This window comes from Megascapheus bottae, chromosome 11 (genome assembly GCF_031878675.1).
Source record: "Megascapheus bottae isolate mThoBot1 chromosome 11, mThoBot2.hap1, whole genome shotgun sequence".
In the NCBI taxonomy this organism is placed as follows: Eukaryota; Metazoa; Chordata; class Mammalia; order Rodentia; family Geomyidae; genus Megascapheus; species Megascapheus bottae.
This window is the reverse complement of record NC_143519.1, coordinates 47,413,557-47,429,834: the sequence shown is the minus strand read 5'-3', so window position 1 is coordinate 47,429,834 and position 16,278 is coordinate 47,413,557. Positions and strand designations below refer to the sequence as shown.

Here is a 16,278-nt window from a genome sequence, read left to right as displayed (position 1 = left end):
CAGTTGCTTTAATACAAGCCCAGAACACACTCTTGATTCTCATTCCAACCACCTTCAAAAGACATCAGGAAAGTTCTAGCTGCAGAAAAAAACACCTATCAGGTTGTTGCTCTGCAGAGGTCAGATTGTTGAAAAATACTTTTTTTTTTTTATAAAAGAAGGTTTTATTTGTGAACATGCCTGAGGCTCCCCATTTTTCAATCATGGCACATTTCATTGAACATATGTAAAATCTAAGAGATCAGGAGCCACAGGAATGCAGCAGCATTCCCTTAGCACTGGGAAATGTCTGCTGCCTCGTGGCCAATGGCTTTGTGCTACCATTGCTTGTAAGAAAATTGACTTCAAAGATGAATTTCATCTGCATCAATTGATTCTCAGTGGGTTTGGGCCTCGGGTTTGTGGTTAGCTGTCATCTCATTTGCAAACCTGAAAGAGGCTGTTATTACCCCAGGCCCGAACCCCACTGTCACTTGGCCTCCTGTCCTCATCTTATTCAAGAATATGTTACTATCTTTGTTTCTTGTCTAGCCTCATGAAGGACATAGACTTTAGGCAAACATTCAGAGTCATATGGCACATGGTTGGTTGATAAAGAAGGTCACAGACACTTATAAGCCGGCTGAGCTGCTATCTCCCCATGGGGACCATCTTGGGTCCCCAATCCCTTTGCATGAATGCTTTAGAGGTCAAACCAATATTTCATGTCACCAAAGGCTTCCTTGGTAACCCTTTTGCTCTAGTTGAACTGCCGTGGGTACTGTCAATTTAAAAAAAAAAAAGACTCGCATTTTAATGTCCTTGGAAATGGCTGAGTCACACCTAGTCACACCTGGCTATGTTGTCTCCAATGATTATGTGTGACAATGAAGTAAAACACCCACAAGCCTACCTCAAACCTCATTGTCACACCTCATAGACTTTTGTTCCCTAACGCTTGGGCAGTTCCAGTGACTTCTAAGGGCAGTCTGACATTTGCAGGGAGGCCACTTCCCTCTCTCCTTGGGTAAGGCTCAACTAAACATTCTCTCTTCCTGCCAGCCCAGAGAAAGCAGATAGGGGAGCAAAGAAACACAGTGGAAACTGAGAAATAAAAAGAATTATGAATTTCGTGTTTGGGGTGAGATGTTGAGAAAGTCCTCTCCTGTTACAGAAATTTCTTTTAAGATAAACAAACAAAAGGAAGTGGTTAAATTCTTTTGTGAATTCTTGCTGTTCTTTTCCCCTCTTCCTATGTTCATCATGGGATTGTAACCAGGCTAACGAATAAATCTTCCTACTTTATATAAAAGCAATTGAATTACTAAGGAGGGTAATAATATATGTTCACAGAGTACTTTCCACCATAAAAGTCCTCTAGAAATATTAACTAATTAATCCCTTTAGCAACATAGCCCTCACTTTGCTTCTAGGCATAAGTCAGAAGTCGACTGAATTCTAAATCTCCCTGTGGAGTGATTGGGCCTATTTTTCAAATAGACAGTTTTGCATGAGATGCTCTTTCTGTCCAGTTCTGAAGTCATTCACTCTTCAAGAATGGGCGGGAGGGAGAATTCCACCTTCAGTCAATCTCTCCATGTTGTCAGGTTTCCTGTGCTAGAGGCAGAAAATGCTTTCAGTACTGAATTTCAACTGTGGCTCAATGTTATCATGCCCTAGATGTAATCATCTTTGATGGCTCAAGTAGAAATCTCCAGAAGCAAACATCTTTGATTCTATTTGCAATTATTTAAGGATAATTATTTAAAGATAATTTAAGGATAATTAAGATTGATGGCAGGTATGATTGAGACAGGCATATATTCTTCTCTCCCCTCCCTTTGTTGGGACTTGAATCAATAGACCAGTGAAGACCCTAAGGAAAATAGTAGACCTGCTTTCTGGCTTACACTCATTCTCTATCTTCTTCTTCCACTTCTATTATAACTATGGCATTACAGAGGACATCTTCTGGCACAGAGTGATCTCTCAGTAAATACTGAAAGAACAGGTCAACCTTGGAGAACGCCAGGATTTTATTATTGCATAAAGCATAGACATGCCAGATGAAGTCACCTGGTCCCAGCTATTCCCTGAGGTCTTTGTGATACAATTAACCATGCCTCCTGCATTCTGAGGATCAGTCTTGCCTTAACCAGATGCCTGGATCAGCCGCCAGTAGATATGAATTGATTCCATAAATAGTGCAAAGAACAGAATAGCAACAAAAAGAATGATAAAAGTTCCTACCCAATATAAGAGAAAATCAGTGTTCTATCTTTCCACTCTTAAGATCTATTTATATGGTAAGAGTTATCCTTCTCTGAAACCCTTCCGAGTGTGTGTTGTGTGGTGTGTGTGTGTGTGTGTGTGTGTGTGTGTGTGTGTGTTGCTAGAGTTTTTAAACCCAAGACCTTGCTGCTTTCCAGGCAAGCACTCTACCATCAGAGCCACACTTCCTGCTATGCATTTTGTTGTGTGTTTTAGAGATAGAGTCTATGAACTTTTCTGCTCAGACTGGCTTGAGCCATGATCTTTCAGATCTCAGCCTCTCTCTTTTTTTCCCCCCTAGTCTTGGGAAATGAACTTGGGGCCTGGGCATTGTCCTTGGGCTTTCTCAAGTCTACAGTTCTACCTCTTTGAGCCACAGCGCCACTTTTGGCTTTTTTCTGTTTATGTGGTACTGAGAAATCAAACCCAGGGCTTCATGGATACTAGGCGAGCACTCTACCACTAGGCCAGGCTCCCGGCCCTCAGCCTCTTGAGTAGCTACGATTATAGGCATGAGCCATTGAAATTTTATTTTCTACAATGAGAGTGGGTTTAATGTTTGGAGAGTGGATTTATTATAAAAGTGAATTGAAGCTCGGTGCCAGTGGCTCACACCTGTAATCTTAGTTACTCAGGGGACTGAGATCTGAGGATCACAGTTCAAGTTAGCCCTGGCACAAAAGTTCATGAGACTCTTATCTTCTCCAATTAACCACTAGAAAATGGGAAGTGGCGCCGTGGCTCAACTGGTACATCAGTAGCCTTGAGCTGAAGAGCTCAGGGACAGCTCCACATTGGACAAAACAACAACAACAACAACAACAGTGGTTTGGCCTCTTCCTCTTTTGTACATGCTCTAACCTTCAGTCTATTAGCAATCTAAAAAGTCTGGTCAAAGTGCATAGCTACTTTGCAGAGTAGTCATGGTGCCTAAATGATTGAGAAACTCACCAAATCTCCAAACATTCATTTTTTAAAAAAAAAACTTTTTCTATTTTTTTTTTACCAGTCCTGGGCTTGAGCTCAGGGCCTGAGCACTGTCCTTGGACTTTCTCAAGGCTAGAGCTCTACCACTTGAGCCTCAGCACCACTTCTGGCTTTTTTCTATGTATGTGGTACCGAGGAATCAAACCCAGGTCTTTGTGTGTGCTAGGCAAGCACTCTACCACTAGGACAAACTCCTGGCCCCCAACATTCACTTTTGACACCTACCCCCAGAAATCCAGTGATTCTCTCACTCTGTATCCAGTTTGATTCTTTAAAGATTAGAATAATTCACTGTCTTACCTAGTAGCTTCCTGGGACTCATGGTGTAGACTGTATTTCTTAATGGCTTACAAAGCCTCGTGTGGTCCAATCTCCACCCCCTTCCTCAGATTCCTCCTCTTCCATCTCTCTACTGGCTGTCATGTGATGCTTCTTTCATGCTGGGACACTCCTATCACTCTCCATACATTCTTTCTCTTCTACTATATTCTCTTCTTCATATTCTATTCTATTCTTCATTTTTCATATTACATTATTTTCTTCATATTCTATTCTTCACCTATAACAGCCTCCACACACCTTTCCCAACTCATCTCCAACACAGCTTCTGCATGCAGTTTTTTTCCAATTCCTTGATCTGTGCTTACTGACTGTGGAGCTGATGTTAGACTTTTCCTTGTTATTGACCATGAGATTTTACAATGACATAATGATATCCCCCATTTTATTTGTTTGTTTGTTTGCCAGTCCTGGGCTTGAGCTCAGGGCCTGAGCACTGTCCTTGGACTTTCTCAAAGTTAGAGCTCTACCACTTAAGCCTCAGCACCATTGCTGGCTTTTTTCTATATATGTGGTGCCGAGGAATCGAACCCGGGTCTTCGTGCATGCTAGGCAAGCACTCTACCACTAGGCCAAACTCCTGGCCACATTCCCCCCACCCTGTTTTTTTACCTGATCATCATCCCTCCCATCCCCCGTCCCCACATACCTATAAGCACCCTGATCCCCAAGGAATTATGCTCAATTCAGTATTTATAGCTGCTTCTCTAATGCAGAATTAGAACCCTCAAGGCTCTTAGTTGGAACAGATCCTTGCATTGAAAGACAGAGTAACTGGAGAGAAATAGGCAGAAGTTTACCAACATGGACGTTTCATACATAGATGGAAAAAGCCTAGGGAATTGATGGTTTACAAAGAGATTGTACTGAATTCTGGTTTATCTAGCATGTTCAGCAAAGAATAGAGTAATAACAAGATATAAGGAGAGATTTCTTCAAGTATCTTGGGGTAATATTTAGGAGAAAGCAAATAACAGATGCTAGCCATTAAGTGAAGTTCTGGTAACAATCTTCTGGCCCATCTGGATGTATAATGGTCTTTGCTAGGTAACCTTTGTTCTCCTCTGGTTCAAAGCCATTCCAGATACTTTTTATCTTTGTAAATCTTTGCCTTGCTTTCAGATTTTTACAGCAAAGATAGAAACTCCTGTGCCATTTATTCTCCTCCATAGCCTCTAGCTCTGTAATCCTTCCTGTCGTGGGCTGACATATTTTAGTTTCTGGCGGGATGGACTTGACACTCAATGAATGAGTTGCTGAAGGTCTCAGTGGTTGTCATTTGATGTTGCAGATCCATTCTCCATCCTTCTCCACCCAGCCTCATGCCCTGGAGGCTGATTCTAATGAACTGCATCACTCAGGCTCTTTAGTAATCTGGCTACTGGCTGGGTTTGGCCCACAGAGGTACTGGTAGACTATGAAAAGATATCAGGGGAAAAAAATGTCAGGGCCTTCTTTGCTCTCATCTTTATGAGTTTATTAGGTTCCTACCCACTCCTAGTGAAGAAGTGGATTCAATCTCCAGTTCAACTCCAGCATTGTGCATCCTTTTCTGGTTAACACCTGGCAAATGGGACTGTGACGATTTCCTTTTTGTCCTTGAGTTTCCTCAAGTCAGCTGACTTTTTGTCTTTTTTAAAATGAGGTGTCCATATGTTTAGGTCGACCTCAATCTCCTGAACTCAAGCAGTCTTCCCTCCTCAGTCACTAGGTAGCTAGGTCTATAAGCATGCACTACCAAAGCCTATATGAATTAGTCTATCAACTTCTCAAGACCATGCATACCCACACCCCACGGATGAAGAACTGAAGCCTCAGTGGAGAAGGAACTAGGGATGTTCCCAGACACAGGGCAAGATTTTAAAGTTTCCTCAAACTTACACCTCCTTCCCGAGACTACATTTAGCTCTCCACCGTGGCATGGTCCTCCAGTTAGCTTTCCTGCTTTTCAGATAAAGCTGTTAAGTTTCTCTGTTAATCTAAACTTACCCTCAGTGGGGCTCTTCTTGACATAAAAATGAACTCATTATCTCTCTGCCTGAAAACAAGCACAGCTGAGTCCTTAAGGGAGCATTCTCCTGTTGGTGATCTTATTGTTTCTGATTGCTTGGGCACTGGGTGGCAATCTCCTGTCTGACTCCTGTGGACATGCATACTTTTTGTAGGCACCCTCAGAGAAGCCATTTGCTTGGTGCTGGGGACTGGGAATGGCATGCCATTCTATGCCATGTTCTATGCCAGCTTCTGTCCACTTCTTATTTTAAAACTTCCCACTAGCCACACTTAGATCTTAAAGTCTCTATCATAAGATGCTATTTTCCAAAGGCTTTGATGTTAGACAAAGTCTAGACTGTTTCCAAAGGCACCCTGTTGGGTGCTCTGGCTACTCGTAGGTAATTGGATCCAAGCACCTTTGCAGCCTGTGATGAGAACTGGAGTTGAAGCCAGGTTCATTCTAACCCTGCTGGCTGCTTAGAACTCTGGAGCTTTGGGAACAGTAAGGACAAAAGAGGTTATGTGTCACACCCATAAAAGTGCTGCACCCTACAATGCAGGGAGTTGCCATGGACACTGGCATTGAATGGATCTAGCCACTGAACTGGGGATTACAAACCTAGATACATAAGGCCATACAGTATGACGCTAAATGACCTCTAGGATATAGAAACAAAAGCCATATAATGAATGATTGTTGTTCTTAAGGTACTATGTTATCTCTCATCTCTTTTGCTGTCCCTTAGTTATATCATATTGTTACAGTATCTCACTTTGTTATTGGATATATATATATATAGGATATATTTGTATTTGGTTATTTGAAATTGGATAGGGAAGGGGGGAAAACAAGATGAGGGGTGGGAGTAGGGGGAGGGAAATGGGGACGAAGACATGTGAAAGGGTATCAATGTATGTGAATTAATGTACCTTCTATCTGGCAAATATAATGTAACCCTTCTATTAATTACAATAAAAATATATGGAAAAAAAAGAAATGTAGAGCCAGTATAACCCTCAGACCAGTTGCCTGACCCTTCCTTGGGTATCAGCTAGTTCCCTCTTTTCCTCTTTTATGGTTATAAATGTTCCTGGGAATCTATTCTAGGATCTCTATAATGTAGATAGACTAATGTTCCATCCACATTTGTTGGGAGTGAAAGTCCAATGAAGACTGGAACCTCAAATGTAGCCCCAGTCACCCACATGTGCACTGAGTTCTCCCCACCCCCACACCATTCTAACTCACTCTATTTACCAAATAGTACATCACATTCCAATACAGCTTTGTTGCCATGGACAACAGAGATTGGTCTGCTATTAGGCAGAACACTGCTGCATTATCTCTCCTATAATAGAGAGAAGGGAGATGTGTCCTAATGAAGACTGGGTATGAAAGGGCTCAATGGTATCAGGACAAATCAAATACCAAATGTAAATGCCACCTCCCCCCACCCCAAGGACATGTATTTAACCCAGTGTGGAATTTATGGCCCATGAAAGCAAGCAGTTTCTTTGCCTGTAGGAATCGCAGTATATTGCTATTGCAGAAATTTGGAAGAAAGATCATTGCGCTAGGAGTCCAACCTTTCGATCCTACATCCCTGGGCTCTTCCCTCTCAGTCTCAGGCCACACTAATGTGCTCTCATGTGGGCTATCCATTCTGAAGGTCAAGGGTGTCACTGGCAGCTGTGACCCTAAAGTGGGATAGAGGAACCCAGCCCAATGACAAGCCATAAAGCTAGTTACTAAGATTAAGCTTTCCTTGAAGGCTGATAACCCAGCACCTCGGCAGGGTGAAAGTCAAAGTCCTAAGGTAGTTCTGATAAACAGACAGACTTAGAACTCCAAAAAGACAAATTGAATCCTGTGGGGGAGGGGAAACACAGTGATGGGGTCTCACGAGTTGAGTTCCACATCCAAATGTGAGGTAGCTCTCAAGAAGGTGGATTAGCCTGGAGTTGATCACTCACTCCTGTGATCCTTGCTACTCCGAGGCTGAGATCCAAAGATCAAAGTTCAAAGCTCCTTCCCTTTTCCTTTCCTTTCATTTTCCTTCATTCCCCCCTTCTCCCTCCCTCCCTCCCTCCCTCCCTCCCTCCCTCCCTCCCTCCCTCCCTCCCTCCCTCCCTCCCTCTCTCTCTCTCTCTCTCTCTCTCTCTCTCTCTCTCTCTCTCTCTCTCTCTCTCTCTCTCTCTCTCTCTCTCTGTCACAGGGCTTGAACTCAGGGCCTGGGCATTGTTCCTGAGCTTCTTTTGCTCAAGACTAGCGCTCTACCACTTGAGCCACCACATCACTTCCCACTTTTTCTGTGTAGTACTGAGGAATTGAACCGAGAGCTTCAAGTGTGATAGGTGAGCACTCCACCACTAAGACACATTCCCAGTTAAATCTGTGACATTCTTATCCTCAGTTAATCAACAAAGCAGAGATATGCCTCAAGTGTTAGCTCTCCAGCCCTGAGTGACAAAGCTAAGCAGGAACTGGAGGTCCTAATTTCCAGCCCCAGTAACTCTCTCAATCTCTTTATCTCTCTCTCTCTCTCTCTCTCTCTCTCTCTCTCTCTCTCTCTCTCTCTCTCTCTCTCTCTCTCTCTCTCTCTCTCTCTCCCTCCCCCCCCCCCCCGCCAGAGGGTAAATGGCTCAGGCTAGAGGCAGGAAATATGGCAGATTTTCATGATGCAGAAGGACCAGGGACCAGCAGGCCAACAAGCCAAAACCAATCCAAGGAGAAGAAGATAAGAAAAGATAAAGCTCATGTAAAGGAAAAACGTGTAACCCTACCCAGTATCTCATCTCTCCTTGGCTCTAGAGAGTTCATGAATGAAAGAAAGGGGTGCTTTCCCTAAAGACATAGCAGGCCTAATGTGTATGTCCTAGAGAAAGCAAACAAAGCAGGGAAGGGGCACTTGAGATAATCTCTTTCTTCCACACCTGTTGTCTATGTCTACCTGAAAGGAGAATACTATTGGGTCAAGGAAGCCAGAGCTCTCTTCTGGGTGTTGAGATAAGGAGATGATGAAGGCCAAGGTGAACAATGGTGAAGGCCACTGCCTTACACTGTTCAGTTGGCTCTACCAGGGTGCACAGAGCAGGAGTTGGCCTGGAGCCCGCTCTGGCTCCACTGTGGAGACAAGCAGTCACTCCACATGAGGCGTACCAAGGACCAGAAAGGCAGGACAGCAGTGGAGGGTGGGTGTAGGAGAGACAGGGTACTCAGTGGAGCAGCGAGCCATGGGGAATGCATTCCCCCTGATTTAGGGAGACCCCTACACAACCTGGGTATAGTAGTTCCCCACTGGAAAGAATGGAAAGCTATAAGAATCAGGAGTACAGTTGATAGGTGTGCTCATGAACTTGAGCTTGAACTGACTGGTGCTAAATGTTCTGACTTTAGCTATGAATAAATATTGACGAAGGCAGTTTTTCAGATACATGAGTTCTCTATGCTGCTAGGAGACTGTTTCTAATTGCACTATGTACTTGTCAATACAATCACTCTGTATGTCTAGTATGTGTTTGGGAAGACATCTTGCCTTTTTTTTTAGGGAACTAAATTGTATTTCTCTTAACAAACCACAATAACAACATTAACGACATAAAGTCAGTCTGGCCCTGGTGGCTCGTACCTGTAATTCTAGTTACTTGGGAGTCTGAGATCAGGAAGATCACAATGTTGAGGCCAGCCTGGATAGATAAGTTCTGGAGACCCCTTCTTGACCAATAGCTGGGTACAGAGATGTGTCTATCATCCTAGCTTCACGAAAGGCAGACGTGGACAATCAGGCCAGCCTACAATGAGAAATCCAGGAAATTGCATCGCAGTGGAAACAGCTGTCATCCAGCTAAGACATAAGCCTCAAATTGGTAAGTAGGTAGAGGTCCACTTTAGGCCTGGGCAGGAAAAAAAGATGCTATCTCAAAAATAACCATTGAAAATGGCTGGAGGCATGACTCAGTGGTAAGAGTGCCAGCCTGGCAAGCTTGAGGCCCTATGTTCAATACTACCAAAGCAAACAAATAGCAACAAAATATAAACAAATAAGTTAATTCTTTAAAAGCTAAATGTTTGCCTGGCATAGTAGTACGCATCTGTATTCTCAGTACTCCAGGGGCTGAAGCAGAGACTAAAGATGTGAAGTTTGAGGTTAGACTGAGCTACATAGTGAGACTTTATTTATTATATTTATTTTTGCCAGTCCTTGGGCTTGAATTCAGGACCTGGGCACTATCTTTGAACTTTCTCAAGGCTAGTGCTCTACCATTTGAGCCACAGCACCACTTCTGGCTTTTTCTGTATATGTGGTACTAAGGAATTGAACCCAGGGTTTTGTGCATGCTAGGCAAGAACTCTACCACTAGGCAATACTCCTGGCCCAGTGGGATCTTATTTTAAACAAAAGCAACACTAAATATTTTAAGAGGAAGGTGTAACTTTTTGATAAAATAATTCATATGATTTAGTTTTAGCTGGAGACCAGCTGGATTTTCTCTCTCATTTTTGATCTTCAATGTTATTGTCTCATCTCTAAACATGCCCCTTAAAAAAAATGCCAGCTTTTAAGTGACTTTTTCTCAGAATGTGTTTATCTTCAGAGCTAGCTACTAATTGTCAGTTTATTTAGTCAATCTACTCTGCCTGGAGTTGACAGATCTGTTTAATATTCTAGAAGGTAAGACTGGCTTATCTTTACAGAAAATGTTACCAGGTGCCTGCTCCAAGAGTTATTACCTTGATTTGTTATTTCCACCACAGAAAATATCCAATAATAGAGTTTAGTTAAGCAATGTCTGGACTCCCCCCACCCTTTTGTTCAAGATTTTGCTTTTCTTCCCCTCCCCCTTCACTTTTTTTTTTTTTTTTTTTGCAGTTAATTGGAGATAAGAGTCTTATGGACTTTCCTGTGTGGACTGGCTTCAAATTGTGTCCTCAGATCACAGCTTCCTGAGTAGCTAGGACTGGAGGCATGAGCCACTAGCACCAGCCTTCTTATTTTTCTTTAAGGGCTGTGTGGATTTGAGGTGGGAAGACCTCTGGAGCTCAGCCAGGGAGAGTCCTCGGGCCCTATCTCCTGGGTTTTGACTCAGGAGGACACCAATCCGGGGGTGGGAGGAGGTGGGGACTCACGGGGTTCAGAGAAGGCTGGAAGGGCAGAGTAGGTGTAGGTGACCCCCATATGTCCTCCAAGAGTCCCTCTTAGAGGACACCAGGCCCTTTAACTTGGTGCAGAATACAAAGGTAAGGAGATGTCACTGCTGTGGCAGTTTGCTCTTTGTTTCTGAGTTGGAGATGAATCATCCACTCTCTTTTTGCCTTCCATTTTTAAAAGAAATGTATGAGTAATACTCTTAATACATTCCATTTTAAGAGAAGCTTAGAAAGTTAAGACAGACTGAGGGTTGCTATGTAGTTTTAGCAGATTTTTTTTCTGTAAAAAAAAAAATGAGGTTGTGGGACCGGGAGTTTGGCCTTGTGGTAGAGTGCTTGCCTAACATGCACGAAGATCCTGGTTCGATATCTTGGTACTACATACATAGAAAAAGCTGGAAGAGCACTAGCCTTGAGGAAAGCCCAAAGACAGTGCTCAGGCCCTGAGTTCAAGTCCCAGGACTGACAAAAAAAAAAGAAAGAAAGAAATGGGGATAAAATATCACACACACACACACACACACACACACACACACACACACACACACACCAGAAATAACTATGCCCTCTGTCCAGTTCTGCCTCCTCTTACAGGACTGGAAGCTACCAAGTCCTTATTTGGAGGGAAAGAAAGAAGGGAAAACAGGAACTTTTAGTGCTTGCTAAACTACTGAATGGCTCCATAATACTTAATTGGATGTTTGGAACTATGAGCTGAGGAGAAAGAGGAATTATTTTGTGGAGGGTTAAATGGGGAGGAAAGAAGGGAGGGAGGAGACAAAGAGGAGAGAGGAGAGATGGATGGAGAAAGGAGAGAGATAGAGGAAAGAGAGGGAGGAAGAGAGGGAAAGAGAGGGAGCGAGCTAGAGAATGACAGAAGGAGAGAGAAAACCGAGAGGGAAAGAAGAAGAGGAGAAGGGGAAAGGTGAAGAAGGAGGAGGGAGATAATTATCATTAATCATCAACGGCGTTGTCATTCACCGCCATTGCACTACTGCTGAGCATTTCAGAAGAGGAAAACACCAAAGCACCTCACCAGCGCTGCTTTCCTTGCTGTGAGCCTAGGAGCCTGTGGGAGTGCAGGGGCCGTGGGGTGGAATGCTGGGTGCTCCCTGTCTCTGCTTGCAGATCAGCCTGCTCTCTTTGCTCCCTGGCTGCCACTTTGAGGAACATGTGGGTTGTGATCCTTTTGTTACTCTAGAAGGAAAAAAAAAGTGTGCTGGGGTAAAAATAGTGTTTTAAAGGCTTTAAAAAACAATCATGCCAACACATCGTCAGCCCTGCTGACAAAGGAGGGTGTTCCTGGGGTGGCACCCAGAGAGCCCAGAGCAGCAGGGGCTGGAGGGTTGGGGTTCCCTCTGCACTCTGCCACTCCCAGGTATCTCCTAGGGCACTAGATTTCCCTGGGTAGGTGAGTCTCACAGTATCTGGGGACCGAGCCCAGGATTTACTTGGGTTCTGCTTCCCTGGAAATACTTTTAGGATGATTTTACCCTAGGTAGGAGGCAATGTCTGAACTTAGTAGCTGCAGCCTTGGCCTGCTTGAATGTGTCCCCAGGGCCATGTTTGCCCCCCACCCCTCATGACCTGAAGCCCCAATTCCCTTGCTCTCTCCACTTTGTTTCCTTGCATTCTCATTTTTGGGGGGCAGGGCAGTATTGGGACTTGAACTCAGGGCATGGACATTGTCTCTCAAGTTCTTTGCTCAAGGCTAGTGCCACCATTTGAGCTGCAGCACCACTTCCAGCTTTTTGTTGTTTAACTGGAGCTAAGTCTCTCACAGACTTTCCTGCTCCAGATGACTTCAAGCCACAATCTGTAGCTATTATCTATTTATCTATCTATATCTACATTTATATATTACACACATATATCTGTGCACCATTTATACAACACAGTACATAGCTGAGTGTGTATGCATATGTATACATGCACGTGTGTACATATAGTGTGTGTGTGTGTTCAACTAGGGTCTCTTCTCACATAGGCTTGGACCATCCAACATAACTGATGTCCTTATAATTAAAGGATACTAGGACACAGGTCCCAAGGGTGAACCATGTGGACACACCTGAGAAGGCAGTCACATGCCACAGAGGGGGAGGGGTCTCAGGAGAAACCAACCCAGCCAGTACCTTGACATGGGACTTCTAGAATCTAGAATAGCAAAGAAGTAAATGTCAGTTGTGAAAGCTGATGTTTTAGTGATGGCAACCGCAGCAGATGAGTAGAGCCTATCTGTGTGGATCAGGGTCTTGTGGAGAAACAGTCAATGGGATGGATATTGGCACGGAAAGGAGGCTTCTCATGCAACCGGGAGGTCAACAAGTCCCATAACCTGCTATCTACTAGCTAGAGACTGAGCTAGAGAACTGGTGGCATCCCTCCTCCTGAGTCTGGAGGCCTGGGGACAGGAGGAACCAATGGATGGTAGACTTCTAGTCTGTGCAGAAGATCTAAGAAGCTGAGGCAAGCAGTGCTCAGTGTGCACCCTGAGGCATGATAACCAGGATATCCAAGGTCAGAGAGTGGTCCAGGCAAGGCTTTCCTCTACTTTTGTTACAATGGGGCATCAGCATGTTGGACAGTGCCTACCAGTGTGGGTAAGAGCTGAGCTGTACTCAGTGCCCCAATTCCAATGCTCATCTCTCTCAGAAATCAAGAGCTATCTGGCACTTCTTACTCAAGTTGATGTGTAAATGATGCGAATGTCTACAGTCTCATATAATTGATCATGCCCTGGTATATTTTAGATCAACCTTTTGCAAATGAGAAAAAAAATGTATCATTTGTCTCTGAGCTTAGCTTACTTCACTTAACTGGTCTTTTCCCCTGATTTGGCTATCAATATGGATATGTAAGAGTTTTTATGGTATCCTGGCTAGTAATGATTTGGATAAATAGCCAAAGAAACTCATGAGCTTTACTACTCAGGTTGGCCTTAAGTTGAGATCCTCTCATTCTTTTTTTTTTTTTTTGGCCACTCCTGGGCCTTGAACTTGGGTCCTGAGCATTGTCCTTGTGCTTTCTCAAGACTAGAGCTTTACCACTGAAGCCACAGCACCCTTTCCAGCCTTTTTTCTATATACGTGGTACTGAGGGATCAAACCTGGGTCTTTGTGCATGCTAGGCAAGCACTCTTACCACCAGGCCAAACTGCTGGCCCTGGGATCCTCTCATTTTTGACCTCCACTAGCTAGGATTGCAGGTGTGAGCACACCCATTTGTAATGCCACATTTGTGTAGCACTCGAGAGACTTTGCATCCCACATCTCACACCTCCTCATGTCTGGAAACAGCAGCCTGTTGTCCCAGACAGAACTATGGGCTCTGGAATCAGACCTATCCTCTGCCTTGAATCCTTACTCATTACTCACTTGTCTTCTGGTTAAGCAATTAATGAGTCAAAGTTTCCTCTGGAAAAACTGGAGTTAATAGCACTTTCCTTACTAGATAGATCCATGACAACTTTTGGGTATACATGAAAGCTTTTGGCTAAATTAGAACAAGAAGTCTTTTCCTCTGGACATTTTATGTCTATCTGTCAGCAAATGGTTATAACTGCCTCACAGCACTGATGCGCTAAGGTATGACAGCTGTCCCTAAGACATGGCCCTTTGGACTTGAGGGGCACTTTGTGGCGCACAGGTATCCACAAGCTCTCTACTGTCAGCTCGTGGAGTCTCACAGGGGGACCTGAGGCCATAGGCAGGCTCAGGGCTAAACTCTGAGACTGCTGACTTGCTCCTCATCTCTACTTCCTTCAGAAAAATATTCCTCTCACTAGAACACCCAGCCCCGCTCCCATGTACGCATAAACATTGAAGCTTTCCCCAAGAATGAATCCACTTTCTCTCCACTGAAATGCTGCATTTGTAAAGCAACAATGGCGATTTCATAAACAGAGTTCTTCAGGAAATGGGTGAACCAGCCTGGGGGGAGGGGAGGAGAAGGGGAGGAGGGGGGGGGAGAAGGAGGGAGGATCCCAAGCAGCCAAGTTCCCTCTGCTCTCTTTGTGGTCTTGATAGAGTGGTCCAGCCTCTGGTGAGTCAGCTTCCTTAGATGTAAATCCAGCCTCTTAACACTCATCTTTTCCACCAGAATAGCCTCAGCTGGAATGGATGAGTGCTTTGGCAAAGAGAGCAGAGAGATGGGGTCCCACATGTTCAAAACAACATGATGGTTCCTGAGAAAATGCTTTGAAGGCCTCTTTCAAAGGATGTCATCTAGTAGGAATAATCAAATTTATATCACAATTAAAATGAAGGCAGGTACTATTTTATATTTCATTAATTCTCTGATACAACGTGTGTGTGTGTGTGTGTGTGTGTGTGTGTGTGTGTGTGTGTGTGTGTTGTGGCTGTATTAGGGCTTGAACTCAAAGCCTCAAGCTCTCTCTTGGCTGTTTTGCTGGTACTTAACCACTTGAGCCACACCTCCACTTCTGGCTTTTTTGCTGGCTAATTGGAGATAAGAGTCTTAGGGACTTTTGTATCCAAACTGCCTTCAAACAGAGATCCTCTGAATGCGGCCTCTAGAGTTGTAAGGATTACAGGAATGAGCCACTAGCACCCAGCTGGCTCAACCATTTTTAATAGAGATTCTCTTTTGCACCAAGCAATATACTTAAGGTGGTGATCCAGAAACACATGTTTTCTAAGTGCCTAAAGCCTTAGGACTTGGGACCCAGGCAAAGCAGATGAGAAAGTCTCAACATGTTTAGAGGTAACAGAAGCATAAAGTATTTCCCAGAGTAACATTTTCCCTTTATCTCGGATTTCTTGTTGTGCATGCAGTAAGTTTTGGGGGTGGGGGAGGGAGGAGATCTGACCTATGTCAGCAGTCAGGCGGTATACCCTAATGCTTTGGTGAGCAGCTGATCAGCGTATGATCCTATCGATTTTAATGAAGCAGAACGATTCCCATTGCCTGGTAATTTCACAGTTTTTACAACGTGTTTGTGGTGACACTGGTGCAGACAAGCTTACCTCCCTGTCAGTTGTATACAAGTCTATGGATAATAGTGATAAATGACTACGCTACTGAGTTGTGTCTTTACTATATAAATCTCATCATACTGGTTATCTTTACTGTATACTAAATATGATTTGAGAGTTCACTGCTTCTGACTAAAAAAACTATCGAGTAAACAGCATGCCCTATTCTACCAACATCTCATACTTGATTTATTTTTGTAAAAGCAGGCAGAGCAAATTTATTTGAAAGTAAAAGAGAGGGGCCCCTAAGAGGAGGCTAATGGAGTCCTCTCAGAAGGCAGGTCTTATAGTACGAGGCTCCTCCCAAGTTTCCTCCCTGGACTTGGTGCAGATTGCTTCATGGTTCAGGCATGTGCCACCCTGGCTCTTTTCATTGGCTGAGTGGGCATCAGGGAATTATGGGAAGAAGAAGCCTGAGACATTACAGGAACAAGAAGCACCATGAGAGGCCAGGTGTTTTGTCCACAAGATTTCATGTTTACAGAGTCTCTTGATTACACCAAGACACCAAATCACATGGTTGAACTATACCATCTCGCTGTGTGAATCCCCTCGATCATG

At 43.9% G+C, this 16,278-nt stretch overlaps 1 protein-coding gene across 1 annotated transcript in view; it reads left to right on the top strand.

Moving 5' to 3' along the window:
* Window positions 1-9,118: 9,118 nt before the first annotated feature.
* Window positions 9,119-16,278, top strand: part of LOC150057023 (uncharacterized) — a 95,427-nt gene continuing 88,267 nt past the window's right edge. The window contains exon 1 of the mRNA XM_090341735.1: window positions 9,119-9,438. The gene's annotated coding sequence lies outside the window, so the exon portion shown is untranslated. The remainder of the gene's footprint in view (window positions 9,439-16,278) is intronic.